The 23,413-nt window shown below is 53.9% G+C and overlaps 1 long non-coding RNA gene across 2 annotated transcripts; it reads left to right on the top strand.

Annotated features, from left to right (window-relative positions):
• The first annotated feature begins 13,669 nt into the window (after positions 1-13,669).
• On the top strand, positions 13,670-18,326 carry LOC113611311 (uncharacterized). Of its 2 annotated transcripts, XR_003429396.1 has the most exons (4): positions 13,670-13,969; positions 16,259-16,348; positions 16,537-17,663; positions 18,207-18,326. It is a non-coding gene; the product is annotated as an uncharacterized LOC113611311 (long non-coding RNA). The 2 variants fall into 2 exon arrangements; XR_003429395.1 differs by having other exon boundaries at positions 16,259-17,663.
• Positions 18,327-23,413: the final 5,087 nt, after the last annotated feature.

Below are 23,413 nucleotides of genomic sequence, written 5' to 3'. Positions count from 1 at the left end.
ACCGGGGCATGAACCCGTGTCCCTTGCATCGGCAGGCGGACTCTCAACCACTGCGCCACCAGGGAAGCCCCTCAACTGTTTCTTTATAATTTTTGCGCACTCCTCTATGTTCTGCCTTCTGAGGCCACATGAACACATACAAGCCTTTCCCAGTCCTGCCCTTCAGAGGCAGCCCTGTCCCCCCACACCGGCCAGCCTTTGCAGGACCTGGTTCTGAATCCTCTCACATCTGGCCACACCCAGCTGTCACGTTTCCATCCTCACGCTCACTTGCCTCTTTTTTTACAGCATGAGGACAATTTCCTGCTTCCTCCTTGGGTTGGAACCCAAGACCCTGCTACAGAACGAGCTCGTGATCCTAGACGAGCTTCTTGACCACCTCAGTTTCCGTATTTGCAAATAGACGTAACCATGTGCAGCCCAGGGTTGGTGAGTGTCCGGTGGTGATGCAGCCGTCTGCCCACACAGAGCCCAGGCCCAGCAAGCCCTCAGCAAACACCAGCTAGTGATGCTGTTCTATCTGGCGGCTGTTCTACTACATGCTTTGGGTCTATTATTTCAAGTCTTCAAACAACCTTTTCAGGAGTCGAAAAGGAGGCTCAGAGAGGCTAGGTAACTTTCCTGAGGCCCCACAGCCAACATACACCCCTGCTTGCTTGACCCTAAAAGACATGCTCTTCCCTCCAGGCCTCCTGGGTCAAACTAGCATGGCCCCTGATCTCCTGTCTGTTTTCCAAATGGGGGTGTTCCCAGGGTTGGCCCTCCTGCCCCCCAAGTTTGTGCATTCTTTCTGGGTCATCATATCTCAGCCATTGTCTGCATCACCCACATGTTAATTAACCCCAAATCCAAGCGCTCTTTCAGCTTTTACCCTTCTCCACAGCTCCAGACCCTTATTTCCCAAGACCACCCCCACGGCTCCACCTGAGTATCCCAGAGGCATCTCCCCCATCTCTCCTCCTCCCGTGGATCACGCCCCTTGGTGTGCTGCCTCCAGGTTAGCAAAGTGCTTTCACAGGCATCATTATTTAACACGACCATTCAACGGATTTACCCAACAGGGCACTGGTGAGCCCCTTCTGCAGCCCACACACTGCGTGCCTGAGTGCTGGAGGGCCAGTGACACTGGAGTACAGACGCACTGGAGGCTATGCCCAGGCACGTAGCCGGAAGTCTGAGGGCAGAATTCTGAGAGCCATCCTCGTGAAGGGGATGCTTATTAGGTAGGATGGTGGGATACAGGGTGATGGAGGAGGGGGAAGGAGTCTTCCATATCGTTCGTTTGCTCATGCACGCACTCATTGAGTAGGTGTGTACTGAGTACCAGCAAAGCACCAATCCCTGCCTTAGACGCTGGGAGGCAAACGTGCCTGAGATGGGGCTCCTGGGCTTCGGGAGAGAAAACAGGTCAAAGACTAGGTGTAGTCGAATGTCAGAGCTGGTGGGGTGGGGGGGACGGGGGGGAAGGGTCCTCAGCCCTTTCTCTCTTCATCCCCAAGAGGAAGAGTCGCCAGTCGCGCCTCAGTTACCAGTGGGCAGGTGCAGTGGACCGAACGGTGGCCCCCAAAAGGTGTGTCTACGTCCTAACTCCTGGGACCTGTGAGTATAACCTTATCTGGAATAAGGGTCTTTGAGGATATAATTAAGGATCTTGAGATGAGGTCATCCTAGATTATCCAATGCAGGTGTCCTTATAAGAGGCACACAGGGGACAGACACAGGAGAAGAAGACAAGGCAACATGATGACAGAGGCAGAGGCTGGAGAGACACAGCCACGAGCTCTGGGATACCTGGAGCCCCCAGAAGCTGGAAGAGGCAGGAAGGACGCTCCCCTGGAGACTCTGGAGGGAGCACGGCCCTGTCAACACCTTGATTACGGCCTCCAGAACCCCGAGACAATACATTCCTGTTGTTTTGCGCCCCCGTTTGTGGTTATTTATTCTGGTGGTGGCCCCAGGACATGCACACAGCAGTCATGATAAGTGAAAACATCCCAAGTGGTAGGAGGACTTGCCTCCTTGCCTGCCCTTCGCACACTTAGCCCTCGGCTGTTCTCCTAACCTGGCAATACAATCTACAACCTGGACACAAGCCTCGTGTAGATCTGGACCAAAGACTCGTGCTTCTGTCCAGCTGCCAGGCAGCTCTGTGGGGGGCACAGCCCTTGGCTGGCTGGAAAGGGGGACCCCGTTTCCCCTCTGCCGCTGTCCCTCTGTGCACAGCACACTCGGGAACTCACAGGGAGAGGGGAGGCTCACCCAGTGGGGTCCCGCCCCGCTCTGGCCATCAAAGTGTCTAAGAGCACCGGGTGCCACGAGGGCCCAGCGTTAGGCCACTTGGGTGCAGAGAGGAAGGTGTGGCCACTAGATCCTGTTGTCCTGCCCCTTCCTGGTCTGGGATGCGTTCAGAGCAATACATTTGTCAGTTCAGCAAATATTGACCAAGAAGCCCATTCCCTGCTGGGCCTGGGCCACTGCCCACGGCTTGGGCTTTTCTAGCTCTGGTTTCACTTCTTTAAATTTGTATCCCATTAGATGCAAAAGCCCTAATACTGAAAACAATGGCTTGTGCGGAAACTCTAACTTTTCCGCATGTAGTTTGGAACGTCTTTGCTCCCTGACCATCTCCTCGAGTTTTTTTTCTCTTCTGAGGCAGAATCTTTGCCCAGATCTGTCCATCTGCCAGTGCCCGGACAGCCCCCCTTTCCTGCGGCAGAGACCACCCAGCTTGCGGCCACGATGGCAAAATAAACGCCAGGGGAAGTGGGCAGAAATCAGTGTGTTATTGTTCTTGTATGATGAATAATTTATGTTGGTTTTGGACACCGCATTGATCAGGGAAGAAGAAAGGCTGACTTTCCCTCTTGGTACAGCCGCGCACGAGCTGACCTTGTACTCTGTGCACGTTTGCCTTCCCACCCACACTCTGATGCCGCAGGCACCAAAAGCCCGTGGAGCTTTCTGGGTCCCTCAGCTAGGAGGGACTTCTCTGCCCTCTGAGCTCCCGACACACCGTGCCTGCCCTCCCAGACGGCACGCGACACTTTCTACCTTGAATCTGTCGTGAGTCGGGTGCCTGTCTTATTTTCCAGACCAGGATTGGCCGACTTCTTCTGTAAAGGACCAGATAGTAAATATTTTAGGCATCGTGGGTCATACAGACAGGACTGGCTGCATAACTGGTGGGCCTCAGTGCAAAATGAAAGTGCAGAGCCTTCTGTTAAAAAAGTTTTAGGGATTTCAAGATTGTGACACAGACGATCAAGGTGGTGACATGGAGCCCTACTAAGTGCAGGGCCTCAGAGACGGTACAGGTCACATTCTATGAAGTGGTCCTGCATATGGTCTCTGTAGCCATGACTCAACTCCGCCATTGTAGCGCAGAAGCAGCCAGAGACAATATGTAAATGAATGTGGGTGGCTGTGTTCCAATAAAACTTTATTTACAAAATCAGGAGGGGTTGGGAGAAGATCTGGCCCCCAGATAAGAGTTTGCCAACCCCCGTTCTATACAACTGTAAGTTCCTTGTAGGCAGGGAATCTCCCACCCATACACTCAACCACCCATCCATCCATCCATCCATCATCTACCCAACCAACTATCCAAACATTTACCCATCCGTCCATTTGTCATTCATCCATCCACCCACATCCATCACCCATACAACCACCCACCCACCTATCCGTCCCGTATTCATCCAACAAAGCATTACTGATCACCTACTGTGCGTCAGGCACTGCACTAAGTGGGAGGCTACAGAGAGAAGAAGCTGTTGCCTGCCTCAGGGACATCTCAGACTCTAGAAGGCACGTAACCATCTTGGCGCGATATGGTGTCAGAGACTCATGGTACAGTTTGAATTGCACGAAGGAAGGATTTATTTTCACATCCTCCCAGGTCCTCATAGGCAGGAGAGGAATAAACATCAGTGAGTGACTGAATGAAAGCCTGTTTTGATGATCTAGACTCTTGGTCTTGGAGGATTTGTTGGAACCCCAGAGAAAAGCTGGGTGTGACACCATCTGCACCTTCTATGACTTTGGGCAAATGACTTAATCTCCCCGCCTTAGTTTTCTTGTCAGTAAAATGGGGGCAAGCTGGTCCCTTGACAGGGATGAAGGGAAGATGGAGTGGGATAACCCAATTTGGAGCACAGAGCCTGACACCTGGATGTACATCGACTGAGTCTCCTTCCTTCCCCTGGCTCAGCACCCAGCAGGCCCAGAGGAAAACATGCTGAGCTGAAGCGTTGGAGATACAGGAAGATGCTGTTAAAGGGACCCGCTTATGTTTGTACAGACACAGAGAAAAGCCTGGAAGAGAGCCGCGCACACTGTGTGCCGTAGTCGCCACCCGGGCAGACAGTCACTTATTTCTTCGGTAACATTTCAATTTCTCTTCCCTCCCTCCTTCCCTCTCTCTCTCCCTCCCTCCCTCCATCCTTCATCCTTCCATCCTTTCTTTTATTTCTTCCTTCCTCCCTCCCTCCCTTCTTTCCTTTTTTTTTTTTTTAAACAATGAACTTGCATCAGTTTCTAATCTGAAAAAACAAAAAGCAGCCCTCTTCCATTCCCAGATGAACTGACTGGATTAAAACACAGGCACAAGGATCCTGGATCCGTTCTTTCTTTTTCTAGATGAAGGGAAGCTGCAGAGTTTCCGACCTTGTCTCAGTAAACGAGACTAGAAACTCGGAAACCACCGCAGATGCCTCCCTCCCCTGCACCCACCTGGGAGGTTCCGTAGATTAGACTCTTCAGGTTCCCCCTGAATCCACCCACCTCTCTCCACGTCCACTGGCCTCGCCCTGGGCAGGGCCATTGCCACCTCTCCTGTCCCCACTTGTCCTCCCGGCTCCTTGCTCCCTCCCCATCTCGTCCCTTTTTCCTACCCAGAGTGGCTTCCCAAGACACAACCAGATTGGGCCCCTCTGCTTCTTTCAAAGCAGCCCTGGTTCCCCATTGCCTTAGACACAGGTCCCCAGCTTCTCACAATGTCCACGCCCGCCTCATCCCCCATCTCCGCCCTTTCTGATAATTGCTCTCCTGTCACGGGGGCCCCTTTTCTGGCCCTCAAACCAGCCAAGCCATTCAACAGCCCATGTTGCTCTGGCTGGCCTCTCTCCCCATCTATCTCTTCCTAACGCCTGGTCTGGGGTAACTCCTGGGTCCCCCCTGTCAGCCCCATGTTTACATCCTTCACCACGCAGAACGCAGTCGGCGCTGTCTAGCCGTCTGGTCCTTTCCTGCCACCTCCCTCACTAGACTGCAGGCTCCAGTGGGCAGGGCTCACATCTGTCCTGCTCTTCTCTGAGCTTCCGGAGCCCCAGAGAGCACCCGTCCTGTGGCGGAGCCTCAAGAAATACCGTCGGGTGAACGAAAGCGAACGAGTGGACAGTGGGTGAGGGGGTGGGTCGGAGTGGGAGTTTGTGGTCAGGGTGCTGCTCAGATTGCCCTGGCATCGAAGTTGCCTCCACAGGCAGAGAAAAAGCTTCTGGGCCCCTAAGGATCCTTCAGGGCAGCGAGGGCGTGAGTCTGTGGCATCCTGAGTCGTGCTCAGGGCGCTGCTGTTCCCGCGGGCGGCTGGGGCAGCCTGGCCAGTACCAGGCATGAGAAGCTCCTCTGTCAATACCTGTGACGGTGGCCCTTGCGACCCAGGGTGTGGCTGGGGTCTTCGGAGAGTCCCCTGCCCACCTCTTCACCCCTGGGCTTTCTTTGTTCCCCCACCTTAAACACGAGAGCCCACCCACCCTCGTCCAGTGTCTTGGTCTCCCGGACACCCCCCTCTGGTTCTCAATGGCTCCCCTCAAAAGGGGCCCTTCCTCTTCTCCTCCCTCCTCTCCCCAGCGGGGCTCCCTCCAGCTGGTGTCGTGGCCTTGGTCCGCTGGATGACGGCCCCTACAGATGTCTAGGTCCTACGTCCTAAGCGCTGGGACTTATGACCATGTCACCTTCTATGGCAAAAGGCACTTTGCAGGTGTCATGAAGGCTCTTGAAATGGGAAACTAGTTTGGATTATCTGGGTGGGTCCTAAATGCCATCACATGTGTCCTTGTAGGAGGGACATTTGACTACAGATGGAGACAGAGGCTGGGGGAATGTGGCCACAAGCCCAGGGACGCCTGGAACCCCCAGAAGCTGCAAGAGGCAGGGAAGACCCTTCCCCAGAGCCTTTGGAAGGCGTGCAGCTCTGCCCACACCTTGATTTCGAATTTCTGGCCTCCGGACTGTGAGAGACTAAACTTCTGTTGTCTTAAGCCATCCGTTTGTGGTTATTAGTTCTGTGGTCACAGGAAGCCAACAGAAGCTTCCAGCAGGAGCCCCAGGATGCTTTCAGGGGCCTGTGCACTACCTGTGACCTTCACGGCTTTGACCCTTATTGGCCGAGACACGAGTCACAGTCACGGACGTGGGTGGGGCTGTTTGCTGGAAGCGATGATGGAAGCCCCCCACCCGACGCCGCAGCAGCTCCAGGGGGCTCTTGGCTCTCAGAAGCCCTGAAGGAGGGTGCGGGGCTGTGAGCTCGGAAGGCTGCTGAGGGCTGCGAATGTGCAAGTCTCCCCACCCCCTCCCCCTGAGAGCAGGCGGTTTTTCCCCCACACCCTCTGCCAAGTGGAGGCCGATCTCCCCACCGCAGCCCAGCCTCGGGCAGTGAACTTGAAGGAGGAAGGGGTATCCCATCCTCAGGTGCTCCATTTTCTCACCCTGCCCACCGGCACAGAAGTGGAAGGATGCTCCTGGGTTCCAGCTGCCCTGGGACACGAGCCTCTCCACACACATGTGCAAGGTGCATGCACACTCTCACACACCTGCCCTTAACCTTAGCTCAGCATTTTGGAAATGAGAAAAGAGAACGATAACGGCTGGAGTGCGGCGAGAAGGGACCCGACAGACGTTTGTAAACCCCAGGCCCGGCCTGGCAGCAACCACAAGTTATTAGGGCTTCGACGAGACAGACCTGTCTTTCAGGACACTTCATTTTTACACCCAACAGGTCTGAAAACGTATCAGTCTCTCTTTGGTAAACCTGGAAAAGTCTCTCTTTGGTTTGGCAATACCTTAACTTTTAATGAAATGATCTACTTGTTAAGAAAACAGAAATACTTTCTACCCTTAAAAAAACCCATGGGTATATTTAACTTAATTGTTCTAAATACAAAAGAAAACCACAGAAGTTCAAAAGCCAGACGCCTTAAAATAACACGAATGCCAGAATGACGTTAGACAGAGACTAGGATGTTCATGGCGTGCTTTCAACGGCGCTTTAAACATGTGCAGAAATGGTGGGAGTTTAACTCCTTTCAGCTAAAGGTGAGTACTATTGCACACCTTCACACCAACGACAAGTTCACCTGCATCCCAAGCGTCCCTGGGCATCGTCCTTCCCCTCCAGGTAGGACCACAACAGAGCATCCTGCCCAGATCTGCCTTGATCGTTATTTCCACGTTACAGAAATGGCAAATTTTGCTGATTCAACCACAAACAGTGGGCCTACTGTGTGTGAGGCACTGTTCCATGGGCCGAGGAAACAGAGTCCCCACCTCCTGTGGCTTACAAGTGAGTAGGGGAGATGGACAACAAACCACTCACTACATGGTTTGTCTGGGAGCGCTGAGTGCTGCTGAGAAAAGTAAACCAGGAAAAGCACATAGAAGGGGTCTGATGGGATGGAATTAGGGGTGTTGCTGTCACACTTAGAGGCATAGGGGGACACCTCTCTGAGCATCTGAGACTTTTGAATAGAGACCTGAATGAGGGGAGGGTGTGAAACTTGTGGATAACTGGAGGAAAAATGTTCCAGGCAGAGGGAACAGCAACTGCAAAGGTCCTGAGGTGGAAACACGATGGGTGTATCTGAGGAGTGGCAAGGTGGCCAGTGTGGCTGGGTGGGGTGGGGGAGGGGGAGGGTCCTGGGGCATGAGGTCAGCAGTGTGGGCAGGGCCAGACCCGGTAAGGTCCTGCAGGCCATGCACAGCGGACGGCCGCTGGAGGGCTGAGAGCCAGGGAGGAGCAGGTTCTGCCGTGCAGCAAGGCTCAGCATCCTGGAGGAGATGGGAACTCAGGGCTGATCCACTGTTTGCTCATTGCAGTCTCCGGATTACAGCACGGTTTCTTGGTTTGAGAAAGTGAGCCCAGCCTCTTGAGTAACAGTAGCAGGGATAATAATAGTCACCATCACCACCCCCATCATCACCACCATCAGCGTCCCCTTCATTGTCACTGCCCTTATTGTCACCACCGTCACCACCACTGTCATAGCAGATATCAAATATGTCCTACATGTCAAAAAGACTGACTACTGTTTCCCCCTCACAGTCCCCTTACGGGCTGGGTATTCTGTCCCACGCCCTCGTCTGGATGAGACCCAGAGAGCGGAAGTGACTTGTTCAAGGTCAGCCAGCGGCTGAGTGGAGCTGGGCGTGGAGCTTGGATCTGGGGCCAAAGCTGGGCTCGGAAGCTGCACTCGTGTCTGTCTGGTGTCCTGAACAGCCATGGACAGGACTCTGTTCTTTTTCTGTTGTTTTCCCTCTAACTTAGACCCTCAGATGCTCTTCCACTGTCAGGGCAGCCCAGCCTTTCATCACCGAGTCCTTGCAGCTGTCTGTCCCCTCCCTGCTGCCCACAGAATACCTGCGTGGGTCACTGGTGGCCCCCCCGGTGTTCTCTGCCTCCGTATGTGACTCAAGAGACCAACGGTGGGCCAGGTCCTCCCCCCCAGTGGACACAGCTCTGGCCACAGAATGCACCCAGTCCTGACCCAGCTGTCAGCTGAGCCTGGGTGTCTGTGCACAGAGACCTCTCTGAGCACGTGCAGCTCGGACAAGACACGGGTCATGGCAGTGGTTAAGAACTTGGGGTCCTGGGTCAGAACGGATGTCTCTGAACCTCAGTTTCCTCCTCTGTGAACCGGGTGGAGGGCCGTGAACCCCGACGTCCCACAGTTGTTGCAAGAATGAAAGCAGACTGTGCTCGTGGGGCCCCTGGCACAGTGCCAGTCTGTCAGACATGAGAAAGCTGGGCTGTTATAGTTCTTTTGGCCATTGTCCGAGGGACCCCTTGAAGAGAAGTTATTCTCTATGGGGTGGACCCAGCCCCCCGCGTGAGTGTCCTCCGCCAGCTTCTATTCCCTGCCTTTGACACTCTGGACTTCCTTGAGGAACCACTACCGTTCCCTCTCGGCCTACATGGTTCGGGGCAGTGGACCACCCCCACCCCCACCCCCACCCCCACCCCCACCAGGGCTCCAGGAGTGGCCACAGGGCCTGCTTCCGGCCAGTTACAGCTTAGCATCCCCCAGGTCATAGTGACTCATTCAGGAATGATCACAGACCTGACCCAAGTCAGTACAATCAGAGCTAACCTTGGGACTCCAGCGGGAGGGCACAGGGGACAAATGTTCTCGGTTCCCTGGGGTTGCACAGGGGGGAGGCCAGGAGGTGTGCTTATCATTTGGTTACCGAGAGAATCTTCCTGTGGGTGGACCCAATCCAAAGAACAACAGAGCCAAGAGATGGAGAAAGATAAAGTTTGGAGACATTGAGCGCCTGGATCCAGCTATTCCTGAAGCTTGCCTTCTTTCACTTACAATCCAAACAGACCTGAAGAGTACAGAGGGGTTATACTGACCCACCTGTGTTCTCTTGTTCAGTCTCTATCTGGTGAACAACCCCACATGTAAAGCACCAACTAACGGCAGCCCTGGTTTCTTCCTCATCTCCCTCTCAGCGGCCATCTTCTTTCTTTGACTCTCAGCTCACAGATGGCCTGGGGCAGAGACACACACTCTTATAAAGATTCTGGGAAAGAAAGTTCTACATGAATTCATTAACAGAACCTTTATTATTTTAAGCCATCTAGCCGTGGTTTAAATATTTGGCATTTCTTAAAATAAACAGATCTTCCCATTTGGGTCGTCTTGCGGTCTGGGCATGAGGCTGTGACTCTATAACCAGAAAGAACAAAAGCCAGCCTCCCCAAGCCCTGACTTTGGCAGAGACCGGGACATCTCAGTGCTGGTCCGACCTCACCCTGGAGGAAAACCATGTGACCTTGTCCCCATTCAAAGCGTTCCGTGGTCACCTAAATTTGGGGAAGTCCGCACTGCACCTTTCTTGTGGGCATTCATCATGTATGTTAGCATCAGAAAAGACATGCTATCCAGAAATGGACCCAGCTTGGTTTAATGCAGGCGCCCCCAGACTGGTCAGCTCCTGAGGACGGGGGTTGTCTGTCCTGGTGCATGCACTCAGCACCGAAGCCTCAGAACACCTCTCCCCTTAATGCCTAACGCAGCGAGAGTTTCCCGGAGCTGCTGGAACGAATCACCATAAAACAAAACACACCTACTCTCTTACAGTGCTGGGAGTCAGGAGTCTGAAACCGGTCTTGCTGGGCCAAAAGCAAGGCGTCGACACAAACCTCTAGGGAAGAATTTGTTTCCTGGTCTTCGCCAGCTTCCGGAGGCTGCCAGCATCCTTGTCTCATGGCCCCTGCTTCCATCCTCAAAGTCAGTCACTGCCACCCTGACCCACTGTCACATCCCCTCTGGCTCTGACTCTCCTGCCTCCTTCTTTAAGGACCCTGGGATTCCACGGGCCCCAGTCGCATCATGCAGAGTAATCTCCCCACCCCAAGATCAGCTGATCAGAGGGCTTCTTCCTAGAGATTTGCGCCGATGCCTTGCTTTAGCCCAGCAAGACCCATTTCAGACTCCTGACTTCCGGAACTGTAAGATATTAAATGTGTGTTGTTTTATGGTGGTTTGTTACAACGGCTCTGGGATCTTTTTTTTAATGATATTATAAGTGCTTTACTCAATAACCTGGGCGCGGCGCAGGTGAGGTGGGAACTGCACCGTCATAGTGCAGTACCTGGACGTTTGTGGGGACTGATGCTAGAGTCTCCTCTCACCCTTGGCTGCATTTGGGGGGCACCCTAGGGTCAGGGCTCCCGGGGTCATTTGGTCGAGCGGTGCCGAGGCCTCAGACCCCGGGGGGGCGTCTTGGAGCCTTGCTTTACCTTCGGTTCCTTGACACTTGTATAGACAACTGTGCCCCCGAAACGTTTTGCCTGCGCCGGACTGGTTCCACATCCGGTACCAGCTGATCACAGCGGGTTGGGTACAGGGCCTGCTGCACGCATGGCTGTGCTCTCAATATCCCCGTTGCGCACTGGATACTCTCTGCACACGAGGTCTGAGAGTCGGATCTGAGCGGTCGGTCCGTCTCTGCCGCAACCTCTTTCCAGCGGCCACCTGCATTCTGCCTTCACACGTGATGAAAGATATTCACACGTTCCAGGGATCAGGGCGTGGACATTCAGGAGGCTGCTATTCTGCCCACCCCACCTGCTAAGTGTGGACACATCCAAATGTGGATAAAGAAGAAACCGGAGTTGACAATCTCTAGGGCCATTCCTGCCTTCGCTCATTCAGTAAATGTTTATTGAGTATCTACTGCGTTCCAGGCCGATATGGGTACTGGGGACACAGCAGCCAAGGGGCGAGACCGAGTCCTACCCTCTAGGGCTTTTCAACATAAAGAGGGTAAAGCAGAGGATGACCCCGACCTCAATAGGTCGCAAAGGGAAGCTGGTGTCTTGCCCACCCTGAGGCCGTCTGCGGTCCAGTCTCAGAAAACCTTGTTTTTCTCCGGAGTTCTGCCTCAAAGTGACATGAAATGTCAAAGGGCCAGGACGGCATACCTGTGCTCCATCCCATTCCCTTGCTTCTTCTGACATCCAGGCTTTTGGGGGAAACAAGCTCTCACGTGACGGCAGCTTGGGTTTTCAAATGCTCTGAGCAGCCTCGGTTCACACGCTCCTGACTTTCAATGTCAATGCCACCCGGGGACACAGGGGAACGGGACGGCGTGCAGGGGTCATGGGTTCTCACTTCACGTCTCTGGAGCCTCCCTGGGCAAGAGCTGGCTCCTGGGGCCTCGCCCAGCCACTGGCCGGCGTTGGATAAATCTCACCACTGGGATTTCTCAGACGATTAACATGGGAAAACAGAGGGGGTGAGCAGGCCGAGGAAGTGGACGCATTAAAAATAATGAGGCTAAAAAATAAAAAAATAAAAAAATAAGAGGCTGCTCGAAATGGTTGCAGGTTCCGGGGGAGAATGTGAACTAAGTTGTTGGTTTATTTTAAAATATACTTCATTTTCCATTCGGTCTCTGTTTAATCTCTTCTGATAGAGCTAAAAAAAAAACCCAAAAAACAAAACACTCCCTATTCTAAAAACTGAAATGTATATATAGTTGAAAAACGAAGAAGTGGGGCTAAAATACAGGTCGAAAGAACACTCTGTGAAGATGGTGCTTCCTTGTGTCCAGCGGGGCTGGGAGAAATCTACGATGAAGTGGAGGGTCTCAGCTTAAGTGGGACGACAGAAAGGTCCCTCACTTTCCTTGACCTTGGTGACATGGTGAGGGAACACTAACAGGGGAGTCAGGAAGATGAGGGCTCGAATCTTGCTCTCCCTTAGCAGCTGGGTGAGCCTGGGCAAGCCGTTTGACTTCTCTGACAAGTAAGTACTGGGCTTCCCCGGTGGCGCAGTGGTTGAGAGTCCGCCTGCCGATGCAGGGGACGCGGGTTCGTGTCCCGGTCCGGGAGGATCCCACATGCCGCGGAGCGGCTGGGCCCGTGAGCCATGGCCGCTGAGCCTGCGCTCCGCAACGGGAGAGGCCATGACAGTGAGAGGCCCGCGTACCGCAAAAAAAAAAAAAGTCAGTACTAATTTTCACAGGAGGTGTCCCGGTGCCAGGGCTGACGTGTGTAAAGGAAGCAGCCGGCGCCACGCCTCGCTCAAAGTACCCACTCAATAAACAGACCGGTAGTAAGGAAGGAGCAGCCGTTACGCCAGCAGCGTATCACAGCCTCCTTGCCTGTGAAGGTAGCCCCTGGTTTCTTCGAATCATCGAGTCTTTTAATGTGCCTCGTTCTGATTTAAGCTAATGACTCCTGCTTGAATATCACTCAGCAAGGAGGTGGCCAGCACCCCTCTGGGGACCCTCAGCTGGACACCGTCCTCCAGGGTGGAAGAGGGCTGGAGTTACAGTGGGCAAGGAGAGAAGGTGTATTGGGAGACATCTGTCTTGAGTGAAGAGCTGCCCCCCTGCCTGAAGCTGGGCAACGAGAAGACCCCTTGGGGGCTTGGTCAGGTCCCTGGACTCGCAGGGAGGGTGGACCAGACTCTGCCCTTGTGCTTCAAAGCGTCTCTGGCAGAAGGCTGGCTGGGGGGTCCTGGGCAGCAGTGACTGTCCCCACGGACAGCGTGGGCACGAGGGGTGTGAGGATGTTAGAGAGTGTCCTGTGGACTGGACGTGGGCCCTTGGGAGGGAGCCAGCCAGGAGTGAAGAGCCCCTGTGTGTTACTATCAGCGACAGATGCTCAGTGGGGTCTGAGTGGGATGTTTTCATTACACCAGGGCCCCAAACCCACGAAAGCAGCTCAAGAGGGTCAGCTTCAGATACAAGCCCAGCTGGGAGCCCACTTTCCCCTCCCCCAGCCCTGGAGGGTCCAACGGCCTAGAGACGGGTGGGCAGAGGGAGGGAAGGAACCCAGGAAATGAGAGAAGGCAGAGGCAGGGGTTAGGGTTAGGGAAATCTCACAGGGGACCGGACGCTTTAATTATCCTCATGAGACCATGCTTTTGTGACTCAGCAGGGCTGGGAAAGCTTTTCTTCTGACAGTGACCAGAAAGTCATGGGGCCTCTGCCCTAGAATTCCCCGGGGGGCTGGGAAGAGCCAGTCCCAGACATTGGTGGGTGGTAAACGGGCTCCTGGAACCAAACAAATCAGACCTGATTTACAGCGTTTGCTGACGGCTGAGGTGTAAATTCTTCCACCCCTGCCAAGTTCAAGGTCCCAGTGTGACGTCACCGAACGCAGAGCTGGGAAGAGACACAGACAGTTGGCTCTTGTGAGTTGGTGTGAGCAGGTGTGAGCCAGCTCCCGCACGCCCAGGTTTGAAGGGGCAGTGGGGAAAAAACGGGACCTTTCCTGCTGTCCCCTCTGGACTCCTGTTCCTTTAATGTAATGGTTTCCCTGCTTTATTTTCCTTTGGAACACCCCTCCCGGCCTTACGTTTTCTGCTTCCACGTGCATATGGGGGTAGGAAGGTCTTCCTTCTCTCCCCTGCACCCCAAGATACGTGAGAACAGGCGTGCTGTTTTGATCACGGCTAAATGCCCGCCCCACAAGCCTGCACAGATCTGGCTCTGCACAGGTTCTCAGTGTTTACTGAAGGAATGAATAAATCAGTGAATGGGGCCCCTCCTCCAGGAAGCCCTCCCTGGCCCCCAGGCAAGGACAGGTCTCCCTGCCGCACGCCTGCACTGTGCCATGGACTTCGCAGCACTTAATGTGACCGCATTTGGCAATTCCCTGGGCTCCAGGTGTGCGTGTCCTGCCGGAAGAGGAACCACTTCACGGCCGATTCCAAAGCGGCCTTATTTACGGCCACATCCCCAGCCCTGGCTCCGAGCCCGGCACTTAGCAGACCCTCAATAAATACTCCCGAACAGATGGCCAAATGGATACTTGGCGTGTGGCCTAAACACAACAGGGGTGGGCTTCGGGGGAGCCCCAGACTGCTCCCCACTCTTCCGAGCACGCTGGGGCTTCATCAGATAGGCAGGTTCCACCCAGCAACGAACAGCCGGTCCTCAAGCCATCGGACGGCCCTTGATTCAACCCAGGTGGTCATGCCGCATCCGGGCAAGGGGACAGTCACCACCCCAAACGTTGCTGGGCACCGGCCGGCGTGGAGTCTAGAAAGAGTCAGAAATGCTCCCTTCCAGACGGGACCATGTCCTCTCCACTCACTACATGAGAGCCGGATGAGTCCACGGCCCACCGCTCACGAGGGGCCAGGAAGGCCCACCCATCCTCATCCCCGGGAGGAGGGGGACCTGCTAGTGAGCACTGCCAAAGGCCACCTGACTTGCTCCTGAAACACAGGCGGGATCGGCAAGGGCGGGCGCAGCCCAGAGCAGAAAGTACCGGGGAGCACGGAGCAGCAAACAGCCCGGCCCGGCGCTGCCTGCGAGCGGCTGTCGGGTGGAACCAGCCATGGGTCCTGTGGATTTCATCCCGGGGGTACGTCCCGCACAGGCCCCCAGGACCCTGGCTTTAATTCTCTGCTGCTGCCATCTTGAAATTCTTCATAATTTGTGAACAGAACCTGGCATTTTCACTCTGGCAGGGACCCCACTAATTATGAAGCTGGCCCTAGTTGTAAGAGTTGGCGTTTCACAAAGGGGTAAAGGAGGGTGTCTCGCAAGCATGTGGGCCGGGGGTTACCACCCTTGGCAATGGCAAGAACTGCCCAGAGCCACCAGGGCCCTGCCCGGAGACACCAGGAGGACACCAGAGACAAGTTTTACATGCAAACAGCTTCATTCAAACAGGAAATAGGCTCGGGGCTTAAAAACAATTTCTTTTGGCTCCTAAAGGGTTAGCTTTTATGATTCAGTGTAGGGTGCAGTGCTGTCTCCTGGGGTCTTGCGGCGCTTAGATTTGCGAGGAAACACATCTGGGTTTCCACCTTTATATAGTGGCCACACCCCTCTCCCCGCATCAGGACCCAAGATACACCTGGCCCGTGTGTTAATTCAGTTGTTGGACAAGGATTTGTTGCCAGGCATATTTCTAGGGAAATAGGCAGTGAACAAAACAGACAAAAATCCTGGCTTGCGGTGGCTTGCGTTCTAGTGGGGAAGAAAGAGCAGGAAAAGAAAGTCAGATGGACAGTGTGAAAGGCAGCGGTGAAGCAGGCAGTGTGTTTAGGGGGCAGAGAGTTGCCACCTGGAAGTGGCCCGATCACTAACAGAACACGGTAGAGACCCCACGTCGCAGGCCCCGTCCGCTTCTCCTTTGCCCACAATGTCCAGGGTGCAGCCAGCCTGGCCTGGGCCTTGACCCCCTTTAATTCGTCCGCTGACCTGACAGCCGGGCAGAAAATCGTTCAGGAAGACAAATGAGGCTGCCGCTGAAAGGCACCCCCGGCTCTCCCAGGAGCTCCCAGGCATGGAAGGAGCAGAGCCAGTCCCTAATGCTGTCCTGGTTTTGCTCTCTCGTGCCATTTTCCGTCCTCAGCATCCCTGACCTGCCTCCATCCTTCCGCTGAAATCAGATGACTGAAGTGAGGCCGAGGGACGCAGGCTCGGACCACCTCTTCTCTTTGACACCAGATCCAGGGTCAAAGGCACAGACAAGCAGTCACAATTTTCTATCGCTCTTTTTGCTTCCCAGAGCCGTCTCCTCAACTTCATCTTATTTTCGCTAAAATGCAAATTGGGAAAGCAGTGAAACCTAGCAGTGCATCCTCTGTGTTGATGTCATGTGAGCAGATCCTTGGAGGTGACTTTCCGTCACCCTCCTGCTGCCCCACAAAAAGGGGCGGTGGGGGGGGAATGTGTCCTTGGAAAGTCTCTGCAGCTGTGCGGCCGTGGGCATGTCTCCTGACCTCTGTGGGGTCACGTGCTCCCTGCCTTGTTTCCTCTCTCCTTCCCTTTCTCTGCTCCTCAAAGGGCTACAGGGCGAGCAGACCCCAGGCGCCACGAGCCGGTGCTGCCTTGTGGTGGCGTCATCTTCCCCGTGATGAGCGGGACGAGAAGGACGGAGCCTGAGTGACAGAAGCTTGCTGGATGGCTGAGTTAGCAGCGGTGTGGGAAGCCGGGACCAGGCGTCACCAGGAGCCAATCACAGTGAGCTCAGCAAAAGCGGCAAAGGAAAGCTTCCGTCCTTGGAAGCGCCAAGACCACGGTCTTCTCGACCTCCCGTGGGGGTCCCTCCCCATAGTGACAGAGCAGCACAGAGATGGGGCTCAATGTCTGCTGGGCCACATCCTGGCCTCGGCCCGGAGCCCCTCTAGATGGTACCCCCCTGAGGCCAGGAGCACATTTGAGTCCCCTGGATTATCCAAAAGGGCCCTGCACATAGTAGGTCCTCAACATCTAGGAACTGGGCCAAAAGGAGATGGGGGAAAATTCCCCAAAAGGTAACTCACTGGTATTTCACCTGCTTTTCTCCTTCACTTGAGGATTTTAAGACTTTTTAGAAAACGGTTACGGCCAGGAACACCCAACCATGGGTCCAAGAGTGAAACAATGAAAAGACAGGAGAGACAGAGTGTAGCCCCAAAACCTTATAAATAAAAGGGGCTGCGGGCCTTTCATGAAATAAGGATGGTCTGCAGAGCCCTGGGCGCAAGGCTTACAAATTGTCACTGGTCCACACGTCTGGATCTCCTCGGCCACCGCCCTCTCTCCTCTGGATTCCGGGAGCAGCCCTACGCTGCCTCCCCACCCTGGCTGCCGTAGCCAATGCTGGTGGGAGCATCACTTGTAGAGCGATTTTGGAAAGTGTTGAGGCATAGTCTACTAGAGCCCCATCTGAGCACACCTTTGACTCAGCAATTCCACTCCCAACAGAGATGCTTTCACGTGTTCACCAAAAGCCCTGCATGGAACGCCCAGAGGAAGCAGCCCTGCTCTCCATAGCCCTCAATTCAGCCCGCCGCCTGCAGCAGGACCGTCAGGAACACGTGGAATGAAATGAATGAGCTGCACGGCACATGGGCTACAAGGACATGGCTCACAGCACATGCTGAGCCAAAGAAGCCAGGTGCTGGAGTGTTTGCTGCCCGCTTCCACTGGTAACGATTCAAAACCAGGCAAAATGTTCCCTGGTGGTGGAAGGCACAGGAACGGCTGGGGGTGGGGCGGACTGGAAGGGGTCACGGAGAGGATATGGAGGTCACATTCTTTTTCTTTCCTGAGTACCAGTTACCTGAGTGCATTCCCTTTATGAAAATCCATTGACTTGTACTGCTGTGGGCGGAATTGTGTTGTTCTCAAATGTGGGCACGTGTGGAAGGGCACATGTGGAAGCCCTAACCCCAGTGTGACTGTATTTGGAGACAGAGTCTGTTTTTAAATTTATTTTAGCTGCACTGGGTCTTAGTTGCGGACGCAGGATCTTTGTTGAGGCATGCGGGATCTTTAGTTGCGGCATGCGGGCTTCTTAGCTGCGGCATGCATGTGGGATCTAGTTCCCTGACCAGGGATCGAACCCGGGCCCCCTGCATTGGGAGTATGGAGTCTTACCCACTGGACCACCAGGGAAGTCCCAGAGATAGAGTCTTTAAGGGGGGAATTAAAGTTAAATGAGATCATTAACCTCAAGGGTGGTGCTCTAGTCCTGTAGGGACACCAGAGAGACACAGAAGAAAGGCCATGTGAGGACACAGTAAGAAGGTGACTGTCTGCAAGCCAGGGAGGGAGCTCTCACCAGAACCCCGCCTTGCTGGACTTTGATCTTGGACTTCCAACCTCCAGAACTGTGAGAAATACATTTCTACTGCTTAAGCCCCCCGGTCTATGGTGTTTTGTTATGGGAGCCTGAGCTGACTAATTAGCATATGCTTAGGACGTGTGCACTTTTCTCTACATATGGTATATTCAATGAAAACTTGACTTAAAAGGCAAATCTGGTCCTAGCCCTCCTCTATTTGCAATTCTTCCCTGGCTTCTCATGTGCTCTTAAGATCAAGTCCAAATTCATAATGTGGTCGTGAAGACAGCATGATTGAGCCCCTCTTGGCCTCTCTAGCCTTGGACCACTCTGCCACAGCTTCTCTGACTTTGTTTCAGTTGCTTGAACATGCCAAACACTTACCTGCCTCAGGGCCTTTGTGCCTGCTCTTCCCACCACCTAAAACACTTTCTCTACCTTTTTGCAGAGCAAACTCCTCATCCTTCAGGTTCCAGCTTAAGTTTGTTTTTTCCTTGGGAAAGGTTTTCCTGATCCCAAGCTGGGTCAGATTCCTCTAGTATAAACTCTCAAAGCACCTTTCTTTTTCTTCATTACACCCCTTCCAGTTGGAAATATATGTAATATTGCTGCCTGTTTTCTGTCTTCCCCACTAGATTGTGAACTCTTTGAGGCCAGGGGACAGTCTTGTTCTCTGGTGGGACCACAATACCCAGTGTGAATGAAAGGCTGGATGGAAGGATGGAGGGTTGGATGGAAGGATGGAGGGTTGGATAGATGGATGGATGGATGGATGAATATATGGACAAATGGAGAGGTGGATGGAAGGATGGAGGGTTGGATAGATGGATGGATGGATGGATGGATGAATACATGGACAAATGGATGGATGGATGGTTGGATGGACAGATGGTTGGATAAATTTATGAACAAATGGATGGATGAGTAGATACCAATCCCAATAAAAATATCTCCGGCAGGCAACAATTCTGTTTACAACAGAAGCATCTGTTGAAACTTTGAGGTGCACAAATGAGTCAGCACTCTGTGCTCTGCTAATTTTTAGGAAGTGATCTAAGAATACATCTCTCGGCCTTTCATCGATGAGGCAAATGGTGAACCTCTTTAAATATTTACGTTTTTAAAGTGCTAAAGTTTGGAAACACCTAAAAAATACCCCTGTGATGTACTGTCTACCTTAGGCCTTCCAGCTATATGGAAAGGGGAAAAGAAATTTTTTCTTTGGAAAATGGATGAAGGACATTTCCCCAGCACCAGAGTGGGGGAAGTGAGAAGATTCTGGTTCCTGCACCCTAGGTGTGTGGGCAGCTGGCACGTGCCGGGGCAGTGGCTGCAGTGGGTGTCAGAAGCCCATCAGTGCTCGTCTATGAGCTGCAGGGTTAGACATAGGTGGGGGTGTATGGTGAGGTGCTGGGTGTCCCAAGGCCTGCGTAACTCTTCCAGGTCACCCCCTCGCCCACCCCCGGCTGAGCTCTGTGTCTTCCAGTTCTTCCATCCCGCTCTCTCCCCTCCAGGTCTTTGCATATGCTGTTCCCTCCACCTGGAACACCCTTCCTGAGCCTTTCCATCTGAGTAACGCCTGCTCTTCTGGAGGTTGTCACTTCCTCCAGGATGCCTTCCTGGGATTCCCCCCAACACACTCCATCAGACTCTCCTCCCCCTGCTCACCCCGAGTATCCCTGTCCCGGTACCTTCAACCCACATTCACAGAGCAGACAGATGTCACTATTTGCAGACGGGTGTCGAGGCACTGGGAGTGGGTAGTGAGCAGGACAGCCCCCACCCCCAGGAGCTTACATCCCAGTGGAGGGAATACTAATACCCGCCAAGAACGCAGAGTGTAGCGAACCACAGCCAGACCAGCTGTGGGCCCAGGAGGAGGGGAGGGGCCTCGCGCGGGTGGGTGGTGGTGGAGGTGGCTGAGGACGTGCAGCGGCACGTGGGCACGAGGGACAGCGAGGACCAGGGCCCGAGGTGGGAGCGAGGGGCCTGTGCTGGAGGGACAGGCAAGGGGCCCATGGGCCCCTCCTGATCTGTCCTGTTGTTGCTTGAGTGTCCGTCTGTCTGTCTCATGACGGTTTCCTTGAGGCCCACAGAGCAGCTTCTGGAAGGCGACTGGGGCTCAGCCAGGCACCGGCAGGGTCTTTGTGGGCCGTGCTGGCTGCCCGCCCTCACCTACAGATGGAAGCCAGAGGGCCTTTTCCCCAGCTTGTCTGATTCCCTTTCCCTTTCCCTCCCACGACCCTGCAGTGCAGCCGGTCCCCCGTGATGACGGAGAAACTCAGACCTAGAGACAGATAGCGCTAGCTTGGTCAGACGTATCAGCGGCCCCCGCAGGAGGACCCGGGCAAAGCCTGCAGAGACCGCAAACCTGCAGGCACCAAGAAGCAATCTGGGCAAGTGGGCAGGAAGGGGGAGCAGTCGGGGTCCCCGGCTGTGTGGCTGAGACCAAAGCTCCGTGTTACGGGCTGAATTGTGTCCCCTCAAAATTCCTGCCTTGGAGTCCTGACCCCCGGCACCTCAGAGAGTGGCTGTGTCTGGGCTTTTAGAGAGGCGATTAAGGTAAAATGAGGTCACTAGGGTGGGGCCCTAGTCCAATGTGACTGGTGTCCTTATACAAAGAGGAGTTCAGGACACAGACACACACAGAGGGATGGCCATGTGAGGACACAGGGAGAAGTCGGCCGTCTACACGCCGAGGAGAGAGGCCTCAGGAGGAACCAGCCCTGCCCACACCTGGACCTCGGATTCCAGCCTCCAGGACTGGGGACAGTCAATCTGGCTGTTTACGCTTTCCAGACTCTGGGACTTTGTCATGGTGGCCCTGGCTGTCTAATGCATTTTCCTTTAAGGGGAAAAACAGACCTGACATGCAATCCTCCCTAACTTCTGTGACATCCAAGGAAAATCCGAAGGCTCAAATCTTTGGACAGGAGCTGCAGAGGTTATGCCCGGATCTCCTTCTGGAAGGCCTGTGAGTGAGCAGGGGCTTTCTAACGTTCCGGGGAAGAAGATAAAAGCAGGATTTATGCCGTTTGCTTATCTGCACTCACTTCGCAACCAACCCCCTCGAGGGGCGCCCTCCGACCCCACCTCACACCTGGGGACACTGGAGCACCGGGAGGGGTAACTGTCAGTCCCACTGCAGGAAGCAGACCCTGCCCCTTCCTTGGGTGCAGCCCATGTCCCTTCTGAAGCCTCACTGGCATCGGTGGAGACTTCTAGCGACTCTCCTGGCAGAGCTGTGGCTCTCCTGAGAAAGAGCTGCGTCCAGGGACGCTCAGAAATCCCTCGGACAAAGTCCCTGACCTGAGCGAGACCCTTCCCATCAGTGGGTCCTGGCTTGTTGAGACTCATGCTGGCTGTTCCGTAGGCCTTTGGTCCTTTGGTCCCCAATTGGCGTGAATTCTTCTGGGTGTTAAGAGAAGGAAATAATGAAACCTGCCAGGGCCACGTCATCATTTCCAGACGTCTGGGTTGCGCGTGGGAAACGCCTGTGGCGTTTGGATCCAAGAGGGCTGTCTGGGCGCCAGGGGCCCATGGCTCACTGCCTGTGGAACGCGACCTCGTCTTGCTGGAGACTCTGTGGCTGGGCCACGCTCTCCCTCAATGGCTTGATCTTCCCTCACTGAGATGTGCAGGACGTGGGATGCTGAGTGCTGCATTCACGTGGGCTTCCTGGAGGTGGTGTCTCGGCTCCCGGGCAGGGGAGACTGGGGGAGGTTCCACTACGGACAGTGACCTGACAGTGCTCAGGAGAGCACTTGGCACAGTCTCCCTTTGTAAGGTCTCTGTGGTCATTACCTGCCACCAAATCTGAAGGGCACTTGCTTCATTCAAAGTTGGAGGAAAAGTGGGAGCAGCTTAAGGCGCATATCACTAAAGACAAAGGCAAATGCCACACCCTTTAAAAAGAGCTAATGGCTCACAAACAGGGTGATGGTGGCAGAAAGACAGACACACAGACCCATGGGACGGAATAGAGAATCCAGAAATAACCCTTGCATATACGGTCAAACCATCCTCGACAAGACCATGTGGTTGAACCACTGAATGCAATGGAGCAAAGGACAATCCTTTCAACAAATGGGTTGGGAAAGCTGGATCTCCACATGCCAAAGAGTGAACCTGGACCCTGACTTCCCACCATCTACAAAAATTAACTCAAAATGGATCAAGGAGCTGAACGAAAGACTTGAAACTATAAAATTCCTAGAAGAAAACATAGGGGGAAATCTTCATGACGTAGGGTTTGGCAATGATTTCTTGCAAATGACACCAAAAGCACAGGCTACAAAAGCAAATATAAACAAGTGGGATTACATTAAACTTGAAACTTCTATGCCACCACAGAAACCATCCATAGGGTGAAAGGTAACCTACACAAGGGAGAAAATATCTGCAAACCACGTATCTGATGGGGGCTCACATCCAGACGACAGAAAGAGCTCCTCAATTCAATATCCAAAACCAAAAGAATCTGATTAAAATTGGCAAAGGACTTGAATAGACGCTTCTTCAAATAAGATATACAAATGGCCAGTAAGCATGTGAAATGATGCTCAACAACATTAATCGTCAAGGAAATGCGAATCAAAAGCACAAGATATCACTTCACACCCATTACGGTAGCTACTGTCAAAAACCAGGAAATAACACGTCGTTGAGGATGTAGAGAAATTGTACCTCTCGTCCACTCTTTTTATGTTTTTTTTTTTTTTTTTTTGCGGTACACGGGCCTCTCACTGCTGTGGCCTCTCCCGTTGCGGAGCACAGGCTCCGGACGCGCAGGCTCAGCGGCCATGGCTCACGGGCCCAGCCGCTCCGCGGCATGTGCGATCCTCCCGGACCGGGGCACGAACCCGTTCCCCTGCATCGGCAGGCGGACTCTCAACCACTGCGCCGCCAGGGAAGCCCTCTTGTGCACTCTTGATGGGAACGTAAAACGGTGCAGCCACTGTGGAAGACAGTATGGAGGTTCCTCAAAAAATTAAAAATAGAGCTACCGTGTGATCCAGCAATCCTGCTTGCAGGTATATCCCCCAAAGAAGTGAAAGCAGGGTCTCAAAGAGATATTTGCACCCCCGTGTTCATTGCAGCACTGTTCATAGT

This window comes from Aethalodelphis obliquidens, unplaced genomic scaffold (genome assembly GCF_003676395.1).
Source record: "Aethalodelphis obliquidens isolate GAN/ISIS:26980383/991018 unplaced genomic scaffold, ASM367639v1 scaffold69, whole genome shotgun sequence".
Taxonomy (NCBI): domain Eukaryota; kingdom Metazoa; phylum Chordata; class Mammalia; order Artiodactyla; family Delphinidae; genus Aethalodelphis; species Aethalodelphis obliquidens.
Note: the sequence above shows the minus strand (reverse complement) of the source record. Positions and strands in the feature narration are given on the sequence as shown.